At 55.7% G+C, this 21,659-nt stretch overlaps 1 pseudogene; it reads left to right on the forward strand.

The window, feature by feature from the left end:
- The first annotated feature begins 15,514 nt into the window (after nucleotides 1–15,514).
- LOC117028308 (beta-centractin-like) lies at nucleotides 15,515–21,554 on the forward strand (annotated as a pseudogene).
- The last annotated feature ends 105 nt before the right edge of the window (nucleotides 21,555–21,659 follow it).

A 21,659-nucleotide genomic window follows, 5' to 3' on the forward strand; every position in this document is an offset into this window, starting at 1 on the left:
CATCTGACTGACTGGACCTTCCCAGTGCTGGCTGCTTCCACAAGGCCGTGTGCTCCCAGAGGAAAGCTGCCCATGGCCTCGTGGTTCCACTTGGTCTCCTTTGCCCTGTCTTTGCCTGGTCCTGGAGCAGACTCCAGTAGGAGGAGGCTGAAGCTCAGCCTGGGTCTGCCCCCGAACTTGTAAAGCCACCCTGGGGCAGGCAAGCAATGAGCTTTGTGCAGAATGTTTGTCACCAGGGTGAGGTGGCTGGGGCTCAGCTGTGGCAGTGTTTGCACAGCCTGGGTGGCAGGTGGAGATAGGAAGAGGCGGTCAGGCCTTGCTGTTCCCTGATGCTTTTGGTTGTTGATGGGCATGGCACGGCTGACCCTGGGTCTCTTGAGGGTACGAATGAGTAATTGAGTTATTAATCCACACAGGAGCAGTTAAGGCTTGTTGAGGTTCTTTTGTAACCTGGAGGACATGTGGGAGAGGGGCTGTCACAAGGCCTGCACTGCACCTGGAACTGGGAGGGGAACACTGTTGATTCTGAGAAAGGCCCTGGTAGTTTAAAGGGACTCACCCAGCCTCACTCCAGGTGAGACCGTGGGCATGTGGAGGTCATGCCTGGGCCAGGTTCACCCAGCTGGGTCAAGTCCTTGGGCCCATCGTGGCCTGGAGACTGAGGTTTCAGCAGCTCAGACGCCCCTGATCTGAGCCCTCTGACCCACCCTTCAGGGATTGATTCGCTTGGTGAATCCCAGGGCGGCTCCTGGCATTCCAGGTGTGCAGCGTGCACTTGGCTGCTTCCCATGTAACATCTGGTTGTGGCATGCTTTGCCTCAGCCCCACCCAGCTAAGGGCCAGGTCACAGCTGGAGCAGCTCTGACTGCCTTGCCTAGCAGTGTCACCTGGGTTCTGGTGCCCTCTGTTCCTACAGATCCCTTGTACCCCATGTACCATGTGCCCCATGTACGTGGTGCTGTTTCCAGGGTGATTGCTGGAGGTGGCAGCATGGCATTCAGGCTTTCAAAACGCAGGTCAAGGTCAGAGGAGGTTGCAGACATGGGTTTTGAGGCAGGCGGGGTGGGGCTGGGAGTGCACGGAGCAGGAGGCATGAGCCTGGACCCACTAGGTGTCCGCCCGGCATTGTGGAGCCCCTTCTGAACTGGGTAGGGGAGTGGGCCTAAAAGGCCACTTCTGGGCTAGTGCATGAGAACCCCACTACCCCTGTAGTGCCTCCCATCTTGGAATCCAGGGCTCAGAGCCCCTGGAGCTGCACTTCAGCATGGAGCCACCAGGGGGTGGGAGTGGGCGGCGCCCAGCTGGGTCAGCCCCTCACCCCTGCGGAAGGGTCTCCCTACAGTCTTTGGAGGGGGCAGAGTCCTCTTCACCCACCAGGGTCTTGGATCCCCTGCTCCCTGGAGACAATCCCAGAGGGGATTAGTATCTGACCAAGGCAGAGCCAGGCATGGGGCCTGGGTTCTGCTGTGAGGGCTTCGGTCCAGACAGGTCCTCAGGAAGATGCTGAACTGGGCAGGGCCCCTACCTCATTCCCTTGCTCATCCCAGTGGCCTCCCCTCCCAGCCCTAGAGTCCAGCTGCCCACCCAGCCCAGGTAGGGAGTGCATTGCTGGGCCTTGCTCCCTGTCCCAAGCTCTCCCCAGTTGGTACAGATAGCCAGGATGATGGGATATGGGGCCCAGAGAACAGGGTTCCTGGGGCAGAAGAGTACTCAGCTCCCAGGCTGACAACATGCACGCACAGGCATACACACATCCAGCACCACACATAACACCTATAGGTAGGCTGTCACCATATCCTTATCTCTCTCCACACGTGACATGCATACCGTGTTTCCCTGAGAAAAAGACCTAGCCGGACAATCAGCTCTGACACGTCTTGGAGCAAAAATTAATGAAACCCAGTCTTGACTGGGTCTTTTACTAGAACACCGGGTCATACGTTAGTTTTTGCTCCAAAAGATGCATTAGAGCTGATGGTCTGGCTAGGTCTTATTTTCGGGGAAACAGGTGGCAAGCCCTTTTTAGGGGCAGGCGTGCTTGATGGGAGCTGAGCCCTTGTCTGTTGACCATCCCCATATCCCCAGTCTTCCTTGTTTCTGCCCTGCAGCTGGCCAGTGAGGGAGCTAGGGCACAGCCCGAAACAGTTCCAAGCCTCGTCATCTGGTGGTGACTTGCTACCTCAGCGGTGGTTGTGGCACCAAATGAGGAAAACCCAGTAGGTTCACAGAATGGCTGGAGTCAACTGGTTGAGACGGATGAGAGGGGCTCACCCGTGCGTGTGTGTGGTGTGTGTGTGTGTGTGTCTCCAGCTTCATACAAGAAATCCTGAGTGCTCCTGTGGACACCATTTCTCCAGGAGCTGGCAGCAGTGACGAACACAAAGGCCCTTCTCTCAGGAGCTTAGATTCTAGTTGGGGGTGGCAGACGGTAAACAAGATAGTGTTAGAAGTGATGAATGCTGTGAAGAAATGAACAGGCCCCTGGGATACAGTGATGGGGGCGGGGAGGCCTCGCTGAGAGCTGAAGGTGCCAAGGAGCCAGCCCGTGGGAATTCTGCAGGAAGGACAGACCAAGCAGAGGAAACAGCAGGTGCAAAGGCCCTGGGGGAACGAGGCTTCCAGGCTCAGATTCTGGGGAGGCAGCTTCCCAGGGGAAGGTCTGTGAGGGAGCTCTGAAGGCAGGACTGAATCTCCCTAGCCAGGGCCAGGCATATAGTAGGTGCTCAGTAAATGTTATTCCCTGCATCTCTGGGACATGCCTGTGCTTGTGTGTGTCTGGGTGTCCCAGACCAGGGTCCTCAGGCATTTCTGGGGGCCTGCGGTCGGGGTGGCTGTCTCAGTCTCCTGCAGTCTGTGAGTGTCACTGAGGGTACATCTCTGTTGGCTTCCTGTCACCAGAACCCCCAGACAGGCCTCAATGGAATTCTGCGGTGACAGAACAAGAAGTCTCATTCCATTCCTCTTAAAAAAACAAATAAAACCAAACCTGCTGGGAATTTCTGAGCAAGTGGGAACAAGGAGGTGGCGGGAGCCACTATCACCTTAAAAGGTACAACAGCCAGTGACTTCCCTGAGCTCACCTGGGGGTGGCCTTGGGGGGTGGAGGGGGTGGACAGCTGCCTCGCCCCAGGTGCTCTCCCTTGGATTCTCACAGAGCCTTGCCAGTGGGGGCTGCGCTGTGCGGGCCCCCTCTGTTCACCTCCCCCCGCACCCCACACCCCAGGTGCCCAGCCCTGTGCTTCCAGCAGCCTTACCCTCCTCCCGTCGGCTCTCAGCACGCAGCTACTTGTCTGAATTTTCTGTTGGTACCCCGCCTGCCATGGATGTCTCACTGCTCTTGCTGGCACTCAGGGTCTCCAGCATCCCGCCCCCCACCCCAAGTCCAGGTTCCCGGCCTGCTCCCAGGAGCCCAAGTAGCCTTCCCCACCCTTTCAGCATCAGGTTCAGACGCTGACTGGACCACCAAGAGAGGAGGGGCCTGACCCAAACATCACTAGAGACAAGAGGAATGCCCACGACCCAGGAATGAGGGAAGCAGCACTCAGGAACATTCCGGGGCCTAGTAACACATCAGAACTGCTAAAATGTCAGAATCCTTACCATGTCTTGAGCATCCATCAGCCCCCTGGCCCACAATGACCAGTACTCACACGGACTTTAAATGCCTCCAGAGTGCAGTGCCCAAGCTGGCAGGTGGTAGTAATTGTGGATACCTCACGCCTGTCAGGCACCATCCTAAGTACTCTGTCTATAAACTTCGTTTTCAGGATTGCCCCTTGAGGCAGTTTCTGTTATTACCCCATTTCACAGATAAGAAACTGAGGCGCAGCGAGACCAAACAACTTGCCCAGCTTGCTCAGAGGCACACAGTGTTTAACAGGTAGGGCTGGGATGCTACTCGGGGCCTGTAAAACACATTTTGGCTTAAGAGAGAGTAGGGTGCTCGTTCATTTGTTGAACACCTACTGTGTGCCAAGCTGTGTGCTAGACACTTCAGAGTTCCTTGCAACCACTATTTCTTTTTCACAGATGGGGAAAGTGGGGGCCTAGAAAAAGAATCCTCTAAGGTCACAGAGCCAGAATGTGCTCTGCCAGGCGTCTTAGATGCTGCATCTCACTGAGTGATCATAACAGCCCCACGAGCTGTGAGTCGGTGCTCCTATTCCCACTTCCACTTTCACAATTAGGAAACCGAGGCACAGAGAGGCTCAGCAAAGGTCCCTCAGGTCAGACTCAGGAGCAGTGAAGCAGGGATTCAAACCCTGGCTCCAGAACTCTAGTGCTAACCACTGGACCACACTATCCACACTGAGGGGGCCTGGAGGCTCCTGTGAGGAGGGAGGTACTCCACTTCCCAGCAGCCACTGCAGCACCAATGTCCCTTGGCTTCTGCCCCCCTCACAAGCTCACAGGGGCCCCTGCTTGCACGATAGACGATAGACGGGGTGGCAGGGGATGCTGCCCTCAGGGCTGCCAGCAGACAGGTGTGGGTGGAAGAGCTGGTCCTGAAGCCAGCCCCACCCTCTTCGGGCCCGGCCCCACAGCTGGCCTCCAGGTCACTGGCTTCATGTGACTGGAGAAGTGGCGCCTCCAAGCCCCAGCCCCACACAGCCAGGCAGAGGAAAAGTGCTGTGAGAGAAGGCGCTAAAGATAGCCAGCCCGCCGACTTCCTCATCCTTACTGGCCACCACCTCGTCCCCCGGCTCCAGCAGGCCCGCGCTCCATGTCAGGCCACTCCTTGGAGCCTGGTCGCCCAGTGTGGAGCACAAAACAGGGACCCAGGCAACAGTCATGCTGTGAAGACTCACCACCCTCTGGGCAGCCAGCAAGGCAGGGATGTGCCTCGTCCTGCTCGTGCCGTCCCCTTGACAGGAGCCAGGAGCGTTTGTATCACCCCCACTTTACAGGAGTGAGCCTGAGCAGAGGGGACATCAGCTCCCACGAGCACACCAGACCATTTCTATACCAGTGCCTGTGGACACACCTTGACTCTGACACAACCACACCATTTTCCACTGTGGCCATGACACTGAACATTCTGACACGGCAACACTGAGGCCCACGCCGTCACCCATTCATCAATGAGTCCATCTCCACCCACATGGAAGCCTGTACACCAGGGAAACTGGAGACACTACATCCGGGCCTTTCTTTCAGAGAGCTGGTTGTTAAACCAGCTCACCACCGGCCTTAACCTTCAGATCTCCTGCTGGTGACTCCCAGTGGCTGAACCCAACTGGAAGCTGGCGAAGGAGCTGGGTGGATGCAATCCCTAGAGGTCAGCATCCTGGGGCACAGAGCAGGGGGTGGGAGGGTAATCGAGGGTCTGGGAAAAGCACAAGGTGTGCTTAACCTTGCTCTGCCTCCTGGGGAGCCAGGCACTATTCTAGGCACTTTCCAGAAATAGCAAAGGCAGGCCCTCCCTGCTCCAAAGCTCTCTGTGGCTCCACATTGCACATTCATTTATTCCTATATATAAAACATTTATTAAGCACTTACTATGCAGCAGGCACCTTGGTGTGGCATTCAAGGCTCCTCACAATTTGGCCCCGGTTTACCTACCAGCTCATTACAGGCTCTTGTGCTTCCATCAATGTGGGGCCCCCATAGTCATCCTGAACAGGCCAAGGTGGCTCCGCGTGGTGGGGAAGAGCCAGCCATGGCTGGATCCTGGCTCAGTCTCCTCCCAGGGCCATGGCAGCATCCAGGGTTATAGGGATAATTCAATGGGATCCTGCATGGAATATGCCCAGCCCGTAGGGTCCATCCTCACCTCTGGTCCACACTCTCCATGAGTAAATGCTGAGTGTGTGGCAGCCCTATCAGAAGGCAATATTACTTCCATTTCACCGATGGCAAAACCAGGGCTCAGAGAGGGCGGCTGACTCGCCCAGGCTCACACAGCCAGCACATGGCCATGCCTGGTCTGGCACCCACAGCCCGCTAAGCCACAAGCGGCAATTGGCAGCCCAAGGGCCAAATCAGCCCCTAGCTATTGATTTGGCCCTCAGAGTGAGCTTGTTTTACTGAGGCTTTGAATTTGGGAATTCGAAGCTTTGCTTTTATTTTTAAAAACTTGATCGATAGCACGAACCTGGATACAATGACCAGGTCCAATGACCAGAGAGCTGTTAAAGGAACGCCTGGGGGTTCCATTTGGCAAGCAAAGGAAGAAACGCCAGCTGCATGGGGACCTCTCTTTGCAAAAGAGCCATTTCCAGAGGAATCCTGCTGCATGGAGGGTGCCTTCACATTTCCTTTGTATGTGTGACACCAATGGTAAATCTGACCTGCTCTGGCTGGGTGGCAGGCTGGACAGTGACCGGGTTAGGCATCGAGGACAGCCTGGCCCCCGTCCGAGCAGCCCTGAGAGCTCAGTGCGTGGGCCTCCGTTTTCTCATCTGCAGCATGGGGGCTCAGGGAGGTCTGGGTTGGACAATTTCTCAGGTCTCTTTCAACTCTGAGGTTGGGACTCTGAAGACCAAAGACCAGTGCAAAGTGAGGAGATAGAGAGAGACAGAGAGACAGAGAGAGGCTCCATGTGCTGCAACAATCAGGGAAGGCTTCCTGAAAGAGGGAGGCTTGAGCTAAGCTGTGAAGGCTGAGCAATACCCTGCGCGAACCTGAGTAGGAATGGGTGGTTCTGGAAGGGTGGGAAATTACAATGGAAAGGAATGAGTTGGTAATAGAGAGATTTCAGGCAGCAGGAAGCAAGCTGAGGGCGTTGGGAGTGGGTTGTGGGTGGGCTTCCCTGAGACTCTCCATCACACCTCATCACAAGAGGCCCCGTTTCCAGACCAGGATGGGGTCGGTGGCGGTGGGGAAGTTGACCTTGTGGTCCATAATGTGCCGTGTGCCAGGTACCAAACCTGGCACTTGTCCTGCATTGGCTCATTTATTCCTCCTCTCGGGGAAGTAGGCACTAAGCAGACCCCCTTTTATAGAGGAGGAATCTGGGCTTCACACCAGGCTCCTCTGGGCCCCTTTACCTGGAGGAGAGGAAGGAGAGGAAGCCTTTCATAGAAGCAGGAGGCCAGCGCCTCAGAGCTTCTGCATAGGCTGTTCCCTCTGCCTGGAATGCTTTTCCTTCTTTTCTGTGGTGAGTAACCCCAACTCACCTTCTGGCCTTGGCTCCAATGTCACCTCCTTCTGGAAGCCTCCCCAGATCCTCCCCAGAACATCAGGGTCCTCTGATGTTCGTTCTCTCTGCTCTCCCTCACCACCCACGCCAGGACTATCGGCATATTATCATTTGTGCTGCTTTGGGCTCTGTATCTACATTCCCAGCCAGGGCCTGTGTCTGTTTTGCTATTCTTGTGCCCTCTCAACTCAGCACAGTGTTGAGCACATAGTAGGTGTTCAATCACTGTTCACTGAAAGCCCAATTGACTGAAGGCATGAAAAACAAATAAATTTAAGAATAAATGAAGTTATTTCTCCCAAGGTCACCCAGATGTAAGTCCAGCTCCAGAGCCCACATGCTGTCCCATGAGGTCACCATCCAAGGAGAGGAAAGATAGAAACACCGAACCCCACAGCACTGGGGAGTCTGGGGGCACCCAGGAGCGAGAGACCACATAGCTCAATCCCCTGAGGCCCCGAGGGGGCACGTCCTTTGTTTCAGGAGCCCTTCCCCCCCACATACTCTATACACACAGGGAGACCCACAGACACAGAGACACGACACATGCTCGTGGCCTCTGGGACCGGCTGCAGGAAGCACTCAGCTGCTTGGCCATAGTGCAACCCTGGGGGCCTGCCTCTGCGGCAGTGCCCAACCCTCTGGCCTTCTGTCTGGTTTCCCTGCTTCCATTCTGAACAGTCATGTCTATTCTCCATCCAGCAGCCAGAGCGATCCTATTAAAACAAGTTAGATTGCGTTCCTCCATACTGAGTTTCAGTTTTACAAGATGAAAAGAAAGTGTTGTAAGGATGGATATGTATTTAATACCACTAAAACGTACACTTAAAAATGGTTAAGATGGTAAATATTATATTATGTGTATTTCACCACAATAAAAAAAAAAAAAAGCATCCCTCCTCTCCTCCAAACCCTGCAGAGCCTCCATTGGAAGCAGAGTAGTTAAAAGCCCAAGTCACCGCAGTGGGCCGGGCCCTGCACCTCCCTGACCTCCCCGCCCTCCCTCTCCCCACTCAGCCACGGCCACGCTGGCCTTCTCTCCTCTCTGTTTCTCTAACATGGCAGGCTCACTCCTGCCTCAGGGCCTTTGCACTGGCTCTTCCTCTTCCTAGAATGTCCCTCATGTAGAAATTTGCAGAGACGCCCCTTTGTCAGGGAGGCCTGTCCTAGCTACCCTCGTCACAATGGCACCCTGCTCCCCCAGCACTCCTGACACATCCCCAGCCTCACCTCGGCTCTTTCTCACAGCACAATCACCTGCTATCATCGGTAGCCTGAAATTATTCCTCACGTTTACTGTCTCTTTCCCACTCCCTTTCGTTGGGTCACTGTTCTTCAGACTTCCAGAGAAGTCAGGGTGGGAAGGGATGTGGTCTGGAGCGCGTGAGAGAGAGGGGAGAACGCCAAGTAACAAGTTCCTCAAAGCAAATTTAGGAAAAGCTGAAGTGAAAAAGGCTTGGGCAGCTGAGTGCTTCCTGCAGCCGGTCCCAGAGGCCACGAGCATGTGTCGTGTCTCTGTGTCTGTGTGTCTCCCTGTGTGTATAGAGTATGTGGGGGGGAAGGGCTCCTGAAACAAGGGACGTGCCCCCTCGGGGCCTCAGGGGATTGAGCTATGTGGTCTCTCGCTCCTGGGTGCCCCCAGACTCCCCAGTGCTGTGGGGTTCGGTGTTTCTATCTTTCCTCTCCTTGGATGGTGACCTCATGGGACAGCATGTGGGCTCTGGAGCTGGACTTACAGGGTCCCGATCCCAGCTCAGCCACTAACTGTGTAACCTTGAGGAAGCCATTTAGCTACAGTATGCCTCAGTCTCATAATCTGAAAAATGGGAATGATCAGACAAGAACCCACTGTCTATCGTTGTTTTCAGGATTCTAAGGCATGTGAGGGGCAGAGGCCAGTAGGGGGCCCACAGTAAATATTCACAATTGGGATTGGTCTAAGATCCAGCCTGAGTGAAACCCAACCCAGCCTCTGGGAGTGGGTACCCAGGGAGAGGCCACCACCTGCTGTGCAGTGGGGGTTGCAGAGGAGGCACTGGCCCCAGGCAAGTGGTTTCAGTGGAGGCCTCGGGCATGAGGATGCTCTGGCCAGAGAGGAAGGGCGAAGGAAAGGGGCTGCAGGGAGTGGGGTAGTGAGAGACAGAGATGGCCTGGTGGGGGCTGCCAGGGACTGGGTAAGACCCATGCCCCGTGGGACCCAGGGGTGAGGCTGGAGTGCAGCCTCAGGCGCCTCCTCAATGAGTACCAGGGTGTGTTTGACTTTGTCCCGGGGCAATGGGGAGCCATGGGAGGTATTTGAGCAGGGATGTGGAGGCTTCAGCCCAAGACTTCTGGTTCCAGGCTGATGGGGAGACACCATCATCATGTAGACTGGGAAGATGAAATATTTTTGCACCAAATATGTAGAGAACAAGGCCTGAGTAGTTAGAGCACACTGCCTGGTGGAGTAGTAAAATCTTAAGGGGCTAAAGGGGCCCAGGAATGAGGCAATGATCCGTGAAGACTGCCTAGAAGAAGAGACTGTGGAAGTGAGCCTTAGTGGTGGCAAAAAGAGACTGCCACAGCGTGCTGAGTAATCGACTTTGGGTAAACCGGTGCCCTCTGTGGTCTTTGCTGCCACCTCCTCTGCCAGGGCTGACCCAGGCCCCTCCCAGGGGCAGAGTCAGGTTCTTGGTTTAGACAGAGACCCCACCTGCCTTGGTTTCCCTCTGCACTGGGCTGGGAGTGAGGCAGGGAGGATAATAATGCTTGATTGTCAAAGGCCTTGCACACCTCAGGGGCCAGATGCCAAGGATTGTTTCCATTCATAGGAGGGTGGGCCCTTCCTGCCAGGAGAAAATTCCGAGCTCCTGCGGCCGGGGAGAGGGGGGGACCATGCCACCCCCTGTGACCACATACCCGCCGCCCAAACCTGTGGCATCAACAGCTTTCTTTCTTTTCTCTTTTCTTGGCAAAGGTAGCCGCCCAGGGCCTAGAGGAGAGGCCCTCAGCTCAGAAGCGCCCCCTCTCTTCCTCTCTCCCTTCCCGCCTTTGCTGTTCCTGCTGCAAAGAAACTGCCCCCAGGCAGGGACCACATTGAAGGACCCTTGCCAGGGCCTGGCCTGTTTTGCTATTGGACGTCGATAGTCTCGGTGCTGGGGACAACGCACGGCTCGTGTCTTCTGGGACAATGGGATTGTTGTTTGGGAATTTTCTGCTTCTCAGAGCCCTTGTTCCCAGAATTCCCTAAATCTGTTTCTGTGGTTTTGATCTTTGGTTGCAAGACACTGCATTTCTGAAATTATTTGGTTCTGAGAGATCTTGGGCCTGGAATGGAAAATGTTCCAATACTTGATGGTCCTGGAATTTTCTGGTTTTACGAACCATGGTTCTAGAATTTTCTAGTTCAAAGGCATTGTGGTTCTGGGAGTTTAGATCCAGTTGTCTGATGCCACACCTTGGGTTGATGATGCCACAGGGATTGGTTGGGGGAGGGAGTAGGAACTGGGGAGGGGGTGGTGGCAGGGTGGCACGGTGGCAGGCCAGGTGCACTGGTGTGGGTGTTGGCGGCAGGTCTGGTGCTGACAGCTGGGCAGGGGCTGCTGCCTGAGCTCATGGCACCTGGCCCTGACCCAGGACCGGGTGGGGACGGGCCAGGAGGGGGACCCAGAAGAGGCCAGGCTGAGAGCCTTCCACAAGCTATGCCACCACCTTCTCTCCCTGGGAAACCCTCCTGTTGCCCACTGAGTTCACAGTGGCTGACTGTTGGCCCCACCTAGGGCAACCCCCCATTGAACAGTGGGGATTCCACGCACAGTCGGGGAGGGAGGGGCTTTCCAGTCCCACCGAGGGCAGGGGCAGCTCAAGGAAACACCCCTGCCTGTCCAGGGCTCTTCCCAGGGGGTCTCCGGTTAACCTGTTCCTCAGATACCTCTCTTTTTCTCTGGATATTTAGTCTCTGGTCACAGACTGATCGCCCCCCTCCTTGCCCCCACAACACCCTGTCACCCCAGATCTTTGGCTGGGGAAGAATCAGGAGCTCAGAGTTTGACACCAGGGGGCCTCAGTCTTCCCATCTGGGCACTGGAGGCAGTGAGCTGTCTGCCTGCAGGGCTCTGACCATGGCCACTCTGACCATCTGCTCCTTCCGCCCATGGCCCTTCCCCAGGCTCCCCTGTGCCCTCCCGGCTTCTATGAGGAGGGGAGCCCTACCCCTCCCTGGCCCCGCTTGGCACGCTCCCAGCAAGCTCGTGGGAGCTGGAATTCGGAACGGTCCCTGGCGTGTGTGTGTGCTGCCTCCCGCCTGCCGGGGCACCTCCCCTGACTCGGGGCCAGGAATTCCTCCTGCTTGTTCCCAACAAGCCCATGGGGAAGGAGGAGCTGTGGGAAGGGGCAGGGAGCATGCTGGATGTCAGGACTGAGTGGGGTGTTGGGAGGGAACCACAGTCGGGGACACCCAAGGCAGGACAGGCTGGTAGGAGCAGAGGAAGGGTGGCGGTGGGCTGGGGTCACATCCCGCAAACCTCGTCTTCAATCCCATCATGTGTGCAGATAGCAGTTTTAGAGTTCCTCAATATCCTTCTATGGATTCATTCATTGGTTCAAGTATTTATTGAGCACCTACTATGTGCTGGGCGTTGCACTAGGTGCTGGGGATACAGCCGTGAGTGGGACAGAGAGAAACCCTACCCACATGGGGCTTACATTCTGTGTGAGGACCGATGATAAACAGAGACCTGGGAGATCAGAGAGAGTTTTGTGCAAAGACAGAAATCCGGTGGGTGCTGGAGCATAGGGTGGCTGGGGGTGGCTTCTGCAGACCAGTGAGGGCCTCCTGGAGGAGACACCTGAGAAGAAGGCATAAATGATGAGAAAGAGGCAATCTGTGATGATGGGGCAAGTCGTGCAGGCCAGGGAGCATGGGAGAGGCTGCAAGCGGCCCGGAAGATCCTTGGCTCAGTACGGAGCGCGAACTGGAGGGGCAGGAGGTGCCTCAGAGGTGGTGCAGGGGAAGGTGTCTTTGTCTCGTTCTGTTTGACATCATTGGTCCTTTAAGTTGAGAAAGGTTTTCCTGGCAGCTGGGTGGAGGATGGACTGTGGGGGTGGCAGGGCAGAAGCACGGAGGGGGTGAGGGGCAACTCCAATAGCCCAGGTGGATGGAGGCTGGGTCCAGGTGGGGCCCTGGAGGGTTACAAGTGGTCAGATTCTATTACTATTTCAGAGCGAGAGCTTTGCTGATAAATTAGATGCGGGCAGAGGGGAGCTGGTTAACCACTGGTTCTCTGGGGGGGAAGTCCCTGATCTGTAGCATTTGCCCATTTTTGTGGTGTAAATATACCCACCATGGTCAATTTCAAGCTATGGAGTGTGAAGTTCCTGAACTCAGTGCGGGAGAGATGCCCAGTAGCCTGTTATTATACAGCGTTCCCACTCTACAGAGACGATAGATTTAAATAACCTTAAGAGCATAGATAACAGTACAATGCAAAAAAATAAATTAGGAAGTGATTAGTTGTATTTATTTACGTACAGGTTTAAATTCTTTAATTTTTAATCATGACTGTGTTTAAACGCTGGTCTGCCAAATTCGTGAACACTCAACGATGGGTGAGGGTCCAGTTCCCACATATCGTTGGATGCGCGTTTTCTGGGCAGTGGGTGGAGAGTGCCCGGAGGAGATGACATTGTGGGAGGAGCAAGTAGGGGGACGATTCCGAGTTGTGCTCCTCCCTCTGTCACTGGGAGTTCCAGGGGGCGTGGACCCCCTGTCCTGTCTCCACTTGAACACAGCCCCTGTTCTCTTCCAGCCCTCATGCCTCCCCTCCCACCCTAACCCAACAGGACACTGGGAGGGTGGCCCCTGGCTGGGCACCATGTCCCAGGAAACGCGCTTGGAGGACAGAGCACTGTGCTGGGAGACGGGAGGGTGGGGTCCCTTTCTTCATCAGCCGCTCACTTGCTATGTAACCTTGGGAGAGGCACTGCCCTCTCCGGGCACTTGTTTTCCTATCTCTAAAACGACGCACTTAAACCAGAGGTGGTGGGCACCTTGATGGCCTCCCCTCTGGTTTCCAAGGCACCTGGGGCTTAATAAGAGCCTTTGGCTCTGTTGGGGGTTGGCGCCCGAGACTGGTGACATATTTCCAGCCGCCCACCTGGCCACACCCCAGCTCGCCTGGTCCTCTAGCTGTTCGACTCAGAGCAAGCAGTCTGGCTTGCCAGTGACGTCACTGCTGGGGAGACAGTGACATCATGTGGGGGTTACCTTGCCCCAGGCTCCTCAGGCCCAGCGCCAGGCCTGCTTCCTACTGGGAGCTCTCATGGGTTACTCTGCTTCTCTGAACACCTCCCGGCTAACCCAGACCCTCACTGTGGGCTAGACCCTCATTTGAATGCCAACTGGCTCTGCCCAAGCTGATCTGGTGCACCCAGAGGGCAGGGCAGGGGTCTTGGGGCAGAGCAAGGGGTCCTGGCTCAACCTTAACCAGCTGTGTGACTTTGGGCAAGTCACTTTCCCTTGCTGGGCCTCAACTCCTCTCCTGAAATAGGGGTCAGTTTCCAAACTGGGTCCCTTAGCTGCCTCCCAGCAGAGAGCGGGTGGGAGGCCTGACCCAGAGCAGGTGGCCCTGAGTCTATGACAGCAAGACATGGTCCCCTGATAGTCTAGATAATTCACACACTCCTCTGCTCTCATGGCTTCAACGTCATGGACGAGCTGAGCTGCCCGACTCTCATCCCCAGCCCCGTCCCATGCCCGGCTGCCTGCTCCGCACCCGCCTCCTGACACAGAACCCTGGATCCTCCCAACCTGCTCTTGCCTGGCTGTCCCCAGCTCTGTAAATGGCACCACTGTCCACCTAGCTGCTTAAGCTACAAACACCCCCCAGCCTCAACCCCCATCACGTGGCAACGCAGACCCATCTCATACAGAGAACAAACAGCCAGGGTGTGAAAGGAGCGTGGGAGTGGCGTCACATCCATGAAGGTCAGGAACAGACAGAGCAGGGGGATGGCTCCCCTGGCAGGGGCTGGGGACTGGCCAGAGGGAGACCGAGGGAGCTTCTGGGCACCGGGAATGATCTGTGCCTTGATCTTGGAGCCGGCTCTGTGGGTATGTTGAGTTAAAAAATTCTAATCATCAGTCTAGGTTCTTCTTTTCCCACATCTACTTCATATAGCAGGAGCTAAAAATCCCCTCTCCCACACCTTCCGTCCTAGGAGGGGCGGGACGTGGGTGGGTGAGCAAGAAAACAAGTAAATATGTCCTAAATCAGAGATCGGGAAGAGCTGGGAGGCGAAGGACGCAGGGCCAGGGAGATGAGCCTGAAGGAAGAGGGAAGGAGCCACGAGGCTCTCTTGACATGTCACGGGAAGGAGAGGGACAGCACGGCAAAGGAGGGAAATAAGGAAACGTATCCTGATAAATACTGTAGTGGGTTAGAATAGGACACTGTAAGTGCTAAGAAGAAATAGAAACTGGGGCAGGGTAATTGGAAGTTGTCATTTTAGGGGTTGGTATCAGAAGTTGATATATTTGGGGGTTGATATTTTAGCCCCCGGTTTTATTGCCTGTAGAGTACTTATCTGACTCAATCTGAGTCTATTGTTTTCTCTCCACTGAACAGACTGCCCTGAGTCCTCCCCCCACATCTCAGCCCCCTGTGTGCCTCGCCTGGGATGCTGGCTCAGTACGTGTGATGGATGAGTGAACCAACGTAGGCCCACTTTTGTAGATGGAGCACACATCCTCTCCTCGTGGCAAGGTTTACTTTGGACACCACTTGCCCCTGGATGCTCTGTCAGTGCCGCCCACGAGGTCTACTCCACACCCGGCTGTTCCCTGCAGTAGGTACAAGGCGTGGGCCAGGTCTCATCTCAGTTGTTACCTCTCTGGGTGGCCCTGGCAAGCTGCTTTTCACCATGAGTTGGCTTCCTGGACTGTAAAATGGGGATATTGCACATAGGTAGGGGACACAAAGGGCCCGCACAGGCCTGGCCCATGGGAGGAACTGTGAGTTGGGGTGCCCAGCGGCCCACTGGATGGGAAGAGGAGTACTTAGGGAAGAGTAACTAATTGGGGACCCTGGGATTTGGATTTTGGCTGTGTGACTTGGGGCAAGTCACCTCCCGTCTCTGATCCTTGCTTGGTTCCAAGGTAAGTGGTATAGCTGCCCTTAGGGGCCGGGGACCAGGACAGGGGTGCTTTGGCTTGTCGGGGGCCAGCCCCACCTGGGAACAGGAGGACATGGGGAGGTGTCGGAGGCAGGAGACAGTGGCAGCTCAAAGTGTCTGGGCCAGACAATGGGCGCTGTGTGCGGGGGCACAGGGCGGGACGGTAGGGTGGCACTGGGCACCCCAGAAGGAATGTGAGCGCCTGTCTGGGAATTCGGGCACATGGCTCTCCTCATGGCCTGCTACCCCACGGTGGGCTCCCTGGATGGCCGCACACACCCTGTCACACGTGGTTAAGAGCCTGGAATGGCTGAAGGGAGCAGAGGCCAAGAGAGGTGCTGGCAGACTGGGACTTCCTGGGTCCCCACCCCCGGAAAGCCTGAGCAACCTCTCTGGGCCGTGGGAGAATGACGAGGGTGGGCACAGAGCTTCCCTGTGCCACTGACTTGCTAGGTGATCTTGGGCAAGTCCCTGCCTCCCTCCAGGCCTCAGTTTCCCCATCTGTGGTCTCTGATCACCCCTTAGGGACTTCCTGGGGTTAAAACATCCCCCCTGGCCCAGTCACTTCCCTCACCCTCCCTCATTCTCCCCTCCTTGGAGTGGGGTCTTAGCTACTAATCTGTCCCCGGGGCCCAGAACAAAGTCTGGCCATGGCTGTGCTCAGTAACTATTTGCTGAATGAAGGCGTTTTCATTATTATTCAGACTATTTTCTTCCTGCTGCCTTCAGGTCCTTTCTCTGTCTTCTTCATCCTGCCCTGTCGGCTGCCTTCATTCAATGGGCTCTCAGGGCAATGGGCTCTTCTCAGCAGCTCAACCAGTGGGAGGCACTGCATATGGGAGGGTGGGAGGAGAGAAGAGGGAGTTTTTCTCCCTGCTCCCTCCTTGGTCCCAGCTGCAACTATGACGACCGCGGCTGCAGCTCCAATGTGTATGGCCTTCCTCCTTGCCTCCCTCTCACTGGCTTGATGGACCCTCTGCCTCTCCATGACCCTCAGCTCTGGGTATGGCCATAGCTCCCACCTTTCCCCATTGCCTCTCTCCAGGAGCTTCATAACCCTATCTGCCCACAGTTCAGAGTGTTCCCTTCCACAGGATTTCTTTTTCTAAAGCCCGTGATGTTGTTTTTTTGCCAGGATGCTGACATATGCCTCTGGGCCAGGAAGCTTTCATGATCCCCATTTTCCAGATAAGAAAACTGAGGCCCAGAGAGGTGAATGGCTGTGAATGGCTGTCATGCAGGGTGTCATGTGGGGTCTCTGGTCCCGCTCCCCACATAAGAACGCAGGACATGGTGAGGCCAAAAAGGAACACCCACGGAGCCATAGGTAGGGGAGTCATACCACTATAGTCTTGCTGGCAGCTGGGTTGGAGACACAGGAAGCAGGAGCCATACGATCCGCAACCTGCCGTCCACTTCTCTCTACCCACCAACCTCACTTGCTAGCTTTAATCCGCCATGCTAACTGCAATCTGCTCTTGCTAGTTCAGCCACCATCTTCTTGCTAGCCCCCCATTTTTCTGCTAGTGTAGCCACGGCAGTTATATTAGTGGCCAGTGGCTCACTGGTTACAGCTGACGGCCAACTAGCCACAGCTGATGGCCATCCAATCACAGTTGATGCCATTTACTACCCGAGTGAGCACCTTTCCACGTGAGGCCGAGAGCCTGGAAACTGCACTCCTGGCTCTGTCCCCACAATGGCTCCAAGCCTTGCATCAAGGAGTGCCAAGATTTGAACCCATGTCTTTGTTACTCCTGTGTCTGGGGCCTTTGATTTTTAGCTTTTCTGATATCACAGTACTAAAAGCTTACAGTGAGTGCTCAGGTGGAATGACTAGCAAATAATAAAAATAATCATAGTCATGTTCCCTGACTCTCACTCAGGCAAAGCCCTGGGCCCTGGGCCAACAGCTCATTCGAGGTGTCTCCTCCACTCTTCTCTGTGGTGCGGAGCTGTGAGGAAAGGAGGCTGGGCGGGCCATGGTACTGCGGTCTGGGCAGGTGGAGTAGAGGACTGGGAGCCACGAGGCTGGTCTCCATCGGTCAGCGGGCCATCTCCATCCGGCAGCCAGGGGAGCAGACAGCCTCATCCTGGGAACTCCCCGGCCAGTGAGTCCAGGGGCCAGACAGGCTCCCAAACTCCCGAGGTGACCTGTGCCTCTGGATGACTTCATGGGCCTTTCCCACTCATGAGTCACCTGTGCCTCACTCACTGACCCCTTGGGCACCTTTGGAGGGAGGGGCTGGGCTCAGTTACCTAATGGTGCAGGGAGAGGTGGGGAAAGGAGCCCCTGGTGTTTGTCTCTGGTGTGAGGGGCCTCCGGGCCCCTCTCTGAGCCTCCGGGGCATGTCACCCCTTCTGAGGGCTTCATCTAGAATTTCCGCCTGGTTATTCCAGCTTGGGCGTGCTGGAATTGGCCAGCTCGGGACTGTGCATGTGACTGCACCACAGTGAAGGAAGGAATAAATCCCTGTCTGTCTGCCTGTCTCCTCCTTGTCCTGTCCAAGCACGGGTGTGAATCAGCCCAGGTGAGGAAGCTGACTCACCTTCCCTACCTGGCTCTGGAGAAAGGACTACTTTCTCTTCCTTGCAGGTTGGAATCGAACTTGAACTTGACTTTCTCTCAGAAGAGAGTGACTCTGCCTGGACACAGTGCCAGGACTTAGTGCCAGGTCTCTGGGAGTCACTGAGCACCTACTAAGCACCAGGCTCATGGCCTCCACTTGCCAAACATTATCTCAGAGGATCTCAAACCAACCTGCTGTCAGTGCTCTTGTTGGCAGATGACGAAACTGAGGCTCAGAAGGGGGCATGACCCACCCAAGGTCACACTGCCCAGGTACGTGCCTGTGGACGGAGGTCTGACCAAGCCTGGGATTCTTGTCCTTGGAAGAACTTTCTTGCTTCATCTTATACCCTTAATCCCCCAGCCCCCCATGTGAGTTCAGCCCCCTTCCTTAGAGACCAGGGGAGGCTGCCAGGGCGTGGGGGCAAGGTGGGGTGGGGGTACAGAGCCAGCCCTCTTCACACCCCCTTCTGTCACCAGGGGTCACCAGGGAAGAGGTGAACTCCTCCGTGCCCCTATCACGGGTCAGCCTGTCCCCCACTATCCTGCTGTTGTTAATCTTTAAACAGCCTGATGATTAATTAATTACCAAGACCCAGGGGGCTCGGTTGAGTGCACCTGGTGCCTGTGACCAGGGCACCCTCTCCCCAGCCTTGGTTACATGGGGCCTGTTTGAACTTGTAAGGCACTCTGGAAGCTTTGGGTCCTTGAGTACAGCACCACTGACTGGACAGGACGGGCCCTGTCTGAGCCTCAGTTTCCCTCATCTACCTCACCGTCCTGCTTGCCTCCTGGGGTAAACCAGGAAGAATGAATCTCGAGTGGAAGCACCAGGGGCTGTAGCTGGTGGGTGTTGGGGAGATCAGGGGTCAGGGCTCCCTCCAAGAAGCAGTAGGACAGGACCAATGGCTCTTAATGCAGGAGGTGACCTTGGCCAAGTACTTTCTTCTCTTTCAGCCTCAGTTTCCCCATCTGTGAATGAGGGGCTGGGATCAGTGAACACCTAGGACCTTGGGAGGCGTCTAAAGAGGAGCAGTCACTGGTGTCACACGGAGCCCCCAGCGCACCATTCCCCTCCCCTCTGTCACCCCCCCCCCGGGGGCTCAGCTCACACTCCGGGAGGTGCTGGGCTGTGACTGTCATCCGATCATCTCCAATAACATGGAAGGCTCATTACCTGCAGGCCGGAAGACCCCAGGAGACTTCCGGCCCCACCACCGAGGGCAGGTGTGGGAGAAGCGTGAGCCCTGCCCACGTCGCCCGTTTTTACCTTATCACTGAAGGAACTGGGCCTCCCAGAAAATCCGAGACACTGACCCTGGGAGACGAGGGATCTTTGAAAGACATCTGATCTTCTGTGGTTTTTAGAATTTGTGTAAGTTGACATGAAATAACACAAGTCATATCTAAATCCATAAACACATTTTCATGTTAGAAGGCATATTTGCCTTCCCACCCTGTAGGGGTCTGCATCCCCCACCCCCCCAAATTCAGGTCTACCCAGAACCTCAGAGTGTGACCTTATTTGGCATGAGGGTTTCCACAGATGTAATTAGAGTGAGGATCTCAAAATAAGATCATACTGGACTTGGGTGGGTCCTAAATCCAACCTGAGTGTCTTTGTAAGAGAAAGGAGAGGTGGATGTGAAAACACAGACACAGGAAAAGCCATGTGAGACGGCGGCAGTGGCTGGAGTGATGCAGCCACAAGCCAAGGATGGCCGGGGCTCACCAGAAGCTGGAAGAGGCAGGAGGGATTCTCCCCCAGAGCCTTCGGAGGGAGTGCGGCCGTGCCGACACCTTGATTTCAGCCTCCAGAATGTAAGAATAAATGTGTGCTATTTTAAGCCCCCCAGTTTGTGGTCATTTGTTACAGCGGCCACAGGAGACCAACACACACCCAGATCCCAGGGCCCTTCACAATCTGTTGTCTGTCCCTCATCTCTGCTCTTCGTACAATATGTGTGTCTATATGGTGCGTACAGAGGTTGTGTTTGTATAACTTCAATAGGTGTACAGCCCATGTAATGTTCTGTAGGTGGCTCTCGCTCCTGCCCTAGTGCACCTGGGAGAAGGCTCCGGGTTCTTGCTCCTATAATCCTTTCTAGCGGCCACAGGCTAGCGTGTCACTCTACCACCCCTTATTTAATGAGCCCTCATTGATGGACGTGAGGTAGTTTCCAGCTTTCCTCGATGAGACACAGCGAACACCTTTGCGCCGTCTCTTCTGTACACATGTGCTGATTTCTGGAGCATAGGAGATTCCTTAGGAGGAGAATTCCTGGGTCAGAGGGTAAGCTCCTTCACAATTTGATTGTTTTGTCAAGTTTAATCAAAAGGACTTGGAAACTTAGACTCTTGCGAAGGAGAGAAGCGTGGAAATAGACTTTTGGATTGTATGGTGTTGGATACTCCCAACCTCAGCATCATGAACATTTAGGACACAGAGAGAGGGGACCTTGGAAAGAAAATCTATACTGGGGACCCAGGAGGGACCACTCCCAAACGCTGCCTGAGTCTCTGTCCCCCTGGAGTGGGCGAGGAGGAAGCAGATGAGGTAGGATTGGGGGCCTGGGACCCTGGGGGTGTCAGGCAGCTCTGGCAGGGGGTGAGGCACCTCTCCAGCCTGGGCACCCAGCTCTTCTGCCCCACAAGGCTGCTGTCCCTGCCCAGCCAAGGTGCCAGGCCAGCTGGGCCTCTGTAGTCACCCTCTGTGTGTGGCACGAAAGAAGATGGCAATGTGCGCTCGTCTGCCGATCCCTCCTGCCCCCCTCCTGTTGTCCCCCTGGAGAGGGACCTCTTCATCGGACCAGAGGAGCACAGCAGACTGCTGGCCCTGCGCTAGCCCATGGCCCACGGCGTGGTGCGGGAATGGAACGACGGGGGGTGCATCTGGCAGTACCTACTCCCAAGGCCAGCTGCAGACCTTCTCCGAGGAGCTTCCTGTTCTTCTAACAGAAGACCCGCTCAACCTGAGTAAGAACCAGGAGAAGGCAGCAGAGGTGTCCTTTGAGACCTTCAACGTGCCAGCCCTGTTCATGCTCTGTGCCGGCCATCCTCAGCCTGTACACAAGATGGGGCCACCCATGCTGCCCCCATGTATGAGGGCTTTGCCACGCGCATGCAGGGAAGGTGGCCGGCCGCGACCTCTCTTATGTCCAGTTGCTGCCACACAAGGAAGGTGTCGACTTCCACACCTCCGCTGAGTCTGAGGTTGTCCGAACCATCAAAGAGTGAGGCTGCGACCTGTCCATCAAGCCACCGAAGGATGAGGCTCTGGAGACAGAGAAGGTGCTGTGTGTACGTTGTGAGATGGCAGCACGCAGGACGTGGGGCCTGCGCGATTCCGGCCCCTGAGCTGCTGTTCCTGCCAGAACTGGTAGGGGGCGAGAGCGAGGGGCTCCATGACGTGCTGACCTTCGCTATCCACAAGTCGGGCTTGGACCTCTGCCAGGCGCTGTTCGCCAATATCGTGTTTTCAGTGGGGCTCCACGCGGTTCAAGGCTAAGCGAAGTGAAGAAGCTTGCCCCAAAGGATGTCAAAATCAAGATCTCGGCCCCCCAGGAACCGCTGTGCTCCCCGTGGGTCGGTGGCTCCACGCTGGCCTCGCTGAACACTTTTAAGAAGATGCGGGTCTCCAAGAAGGAGTAGGAAAAGGGTGGCTCCCATGCTATTCATTGTAAAAGCTTCTAGTGCCCAAGGAGAAGGGGGTGGCATGTTGGGAGACTGGGAGGAAAGGGGAGCCAGAGCCCTTGACCCTTTCCGGTCTGGACACACATGCCAGGTCCCTGGCATGCC

This window comes from Rhinolophus ferrumequinum, chromosome 10, assembly GCF_004115265.2.
Source record: "Rhinolophus ferrumequinum isolate MPI-CBG mRhiFer1 chromosome 10, mRhiFer1_v1.p, whole genome shotgun sequence".
NCBI classification, from domain to species: Eukaryota; Metazoa; Chordata; class Mammalia; order Chiroptera; family Rhinolophidae; genus Rhinolophus; species Rhinolophus ferrumequinum.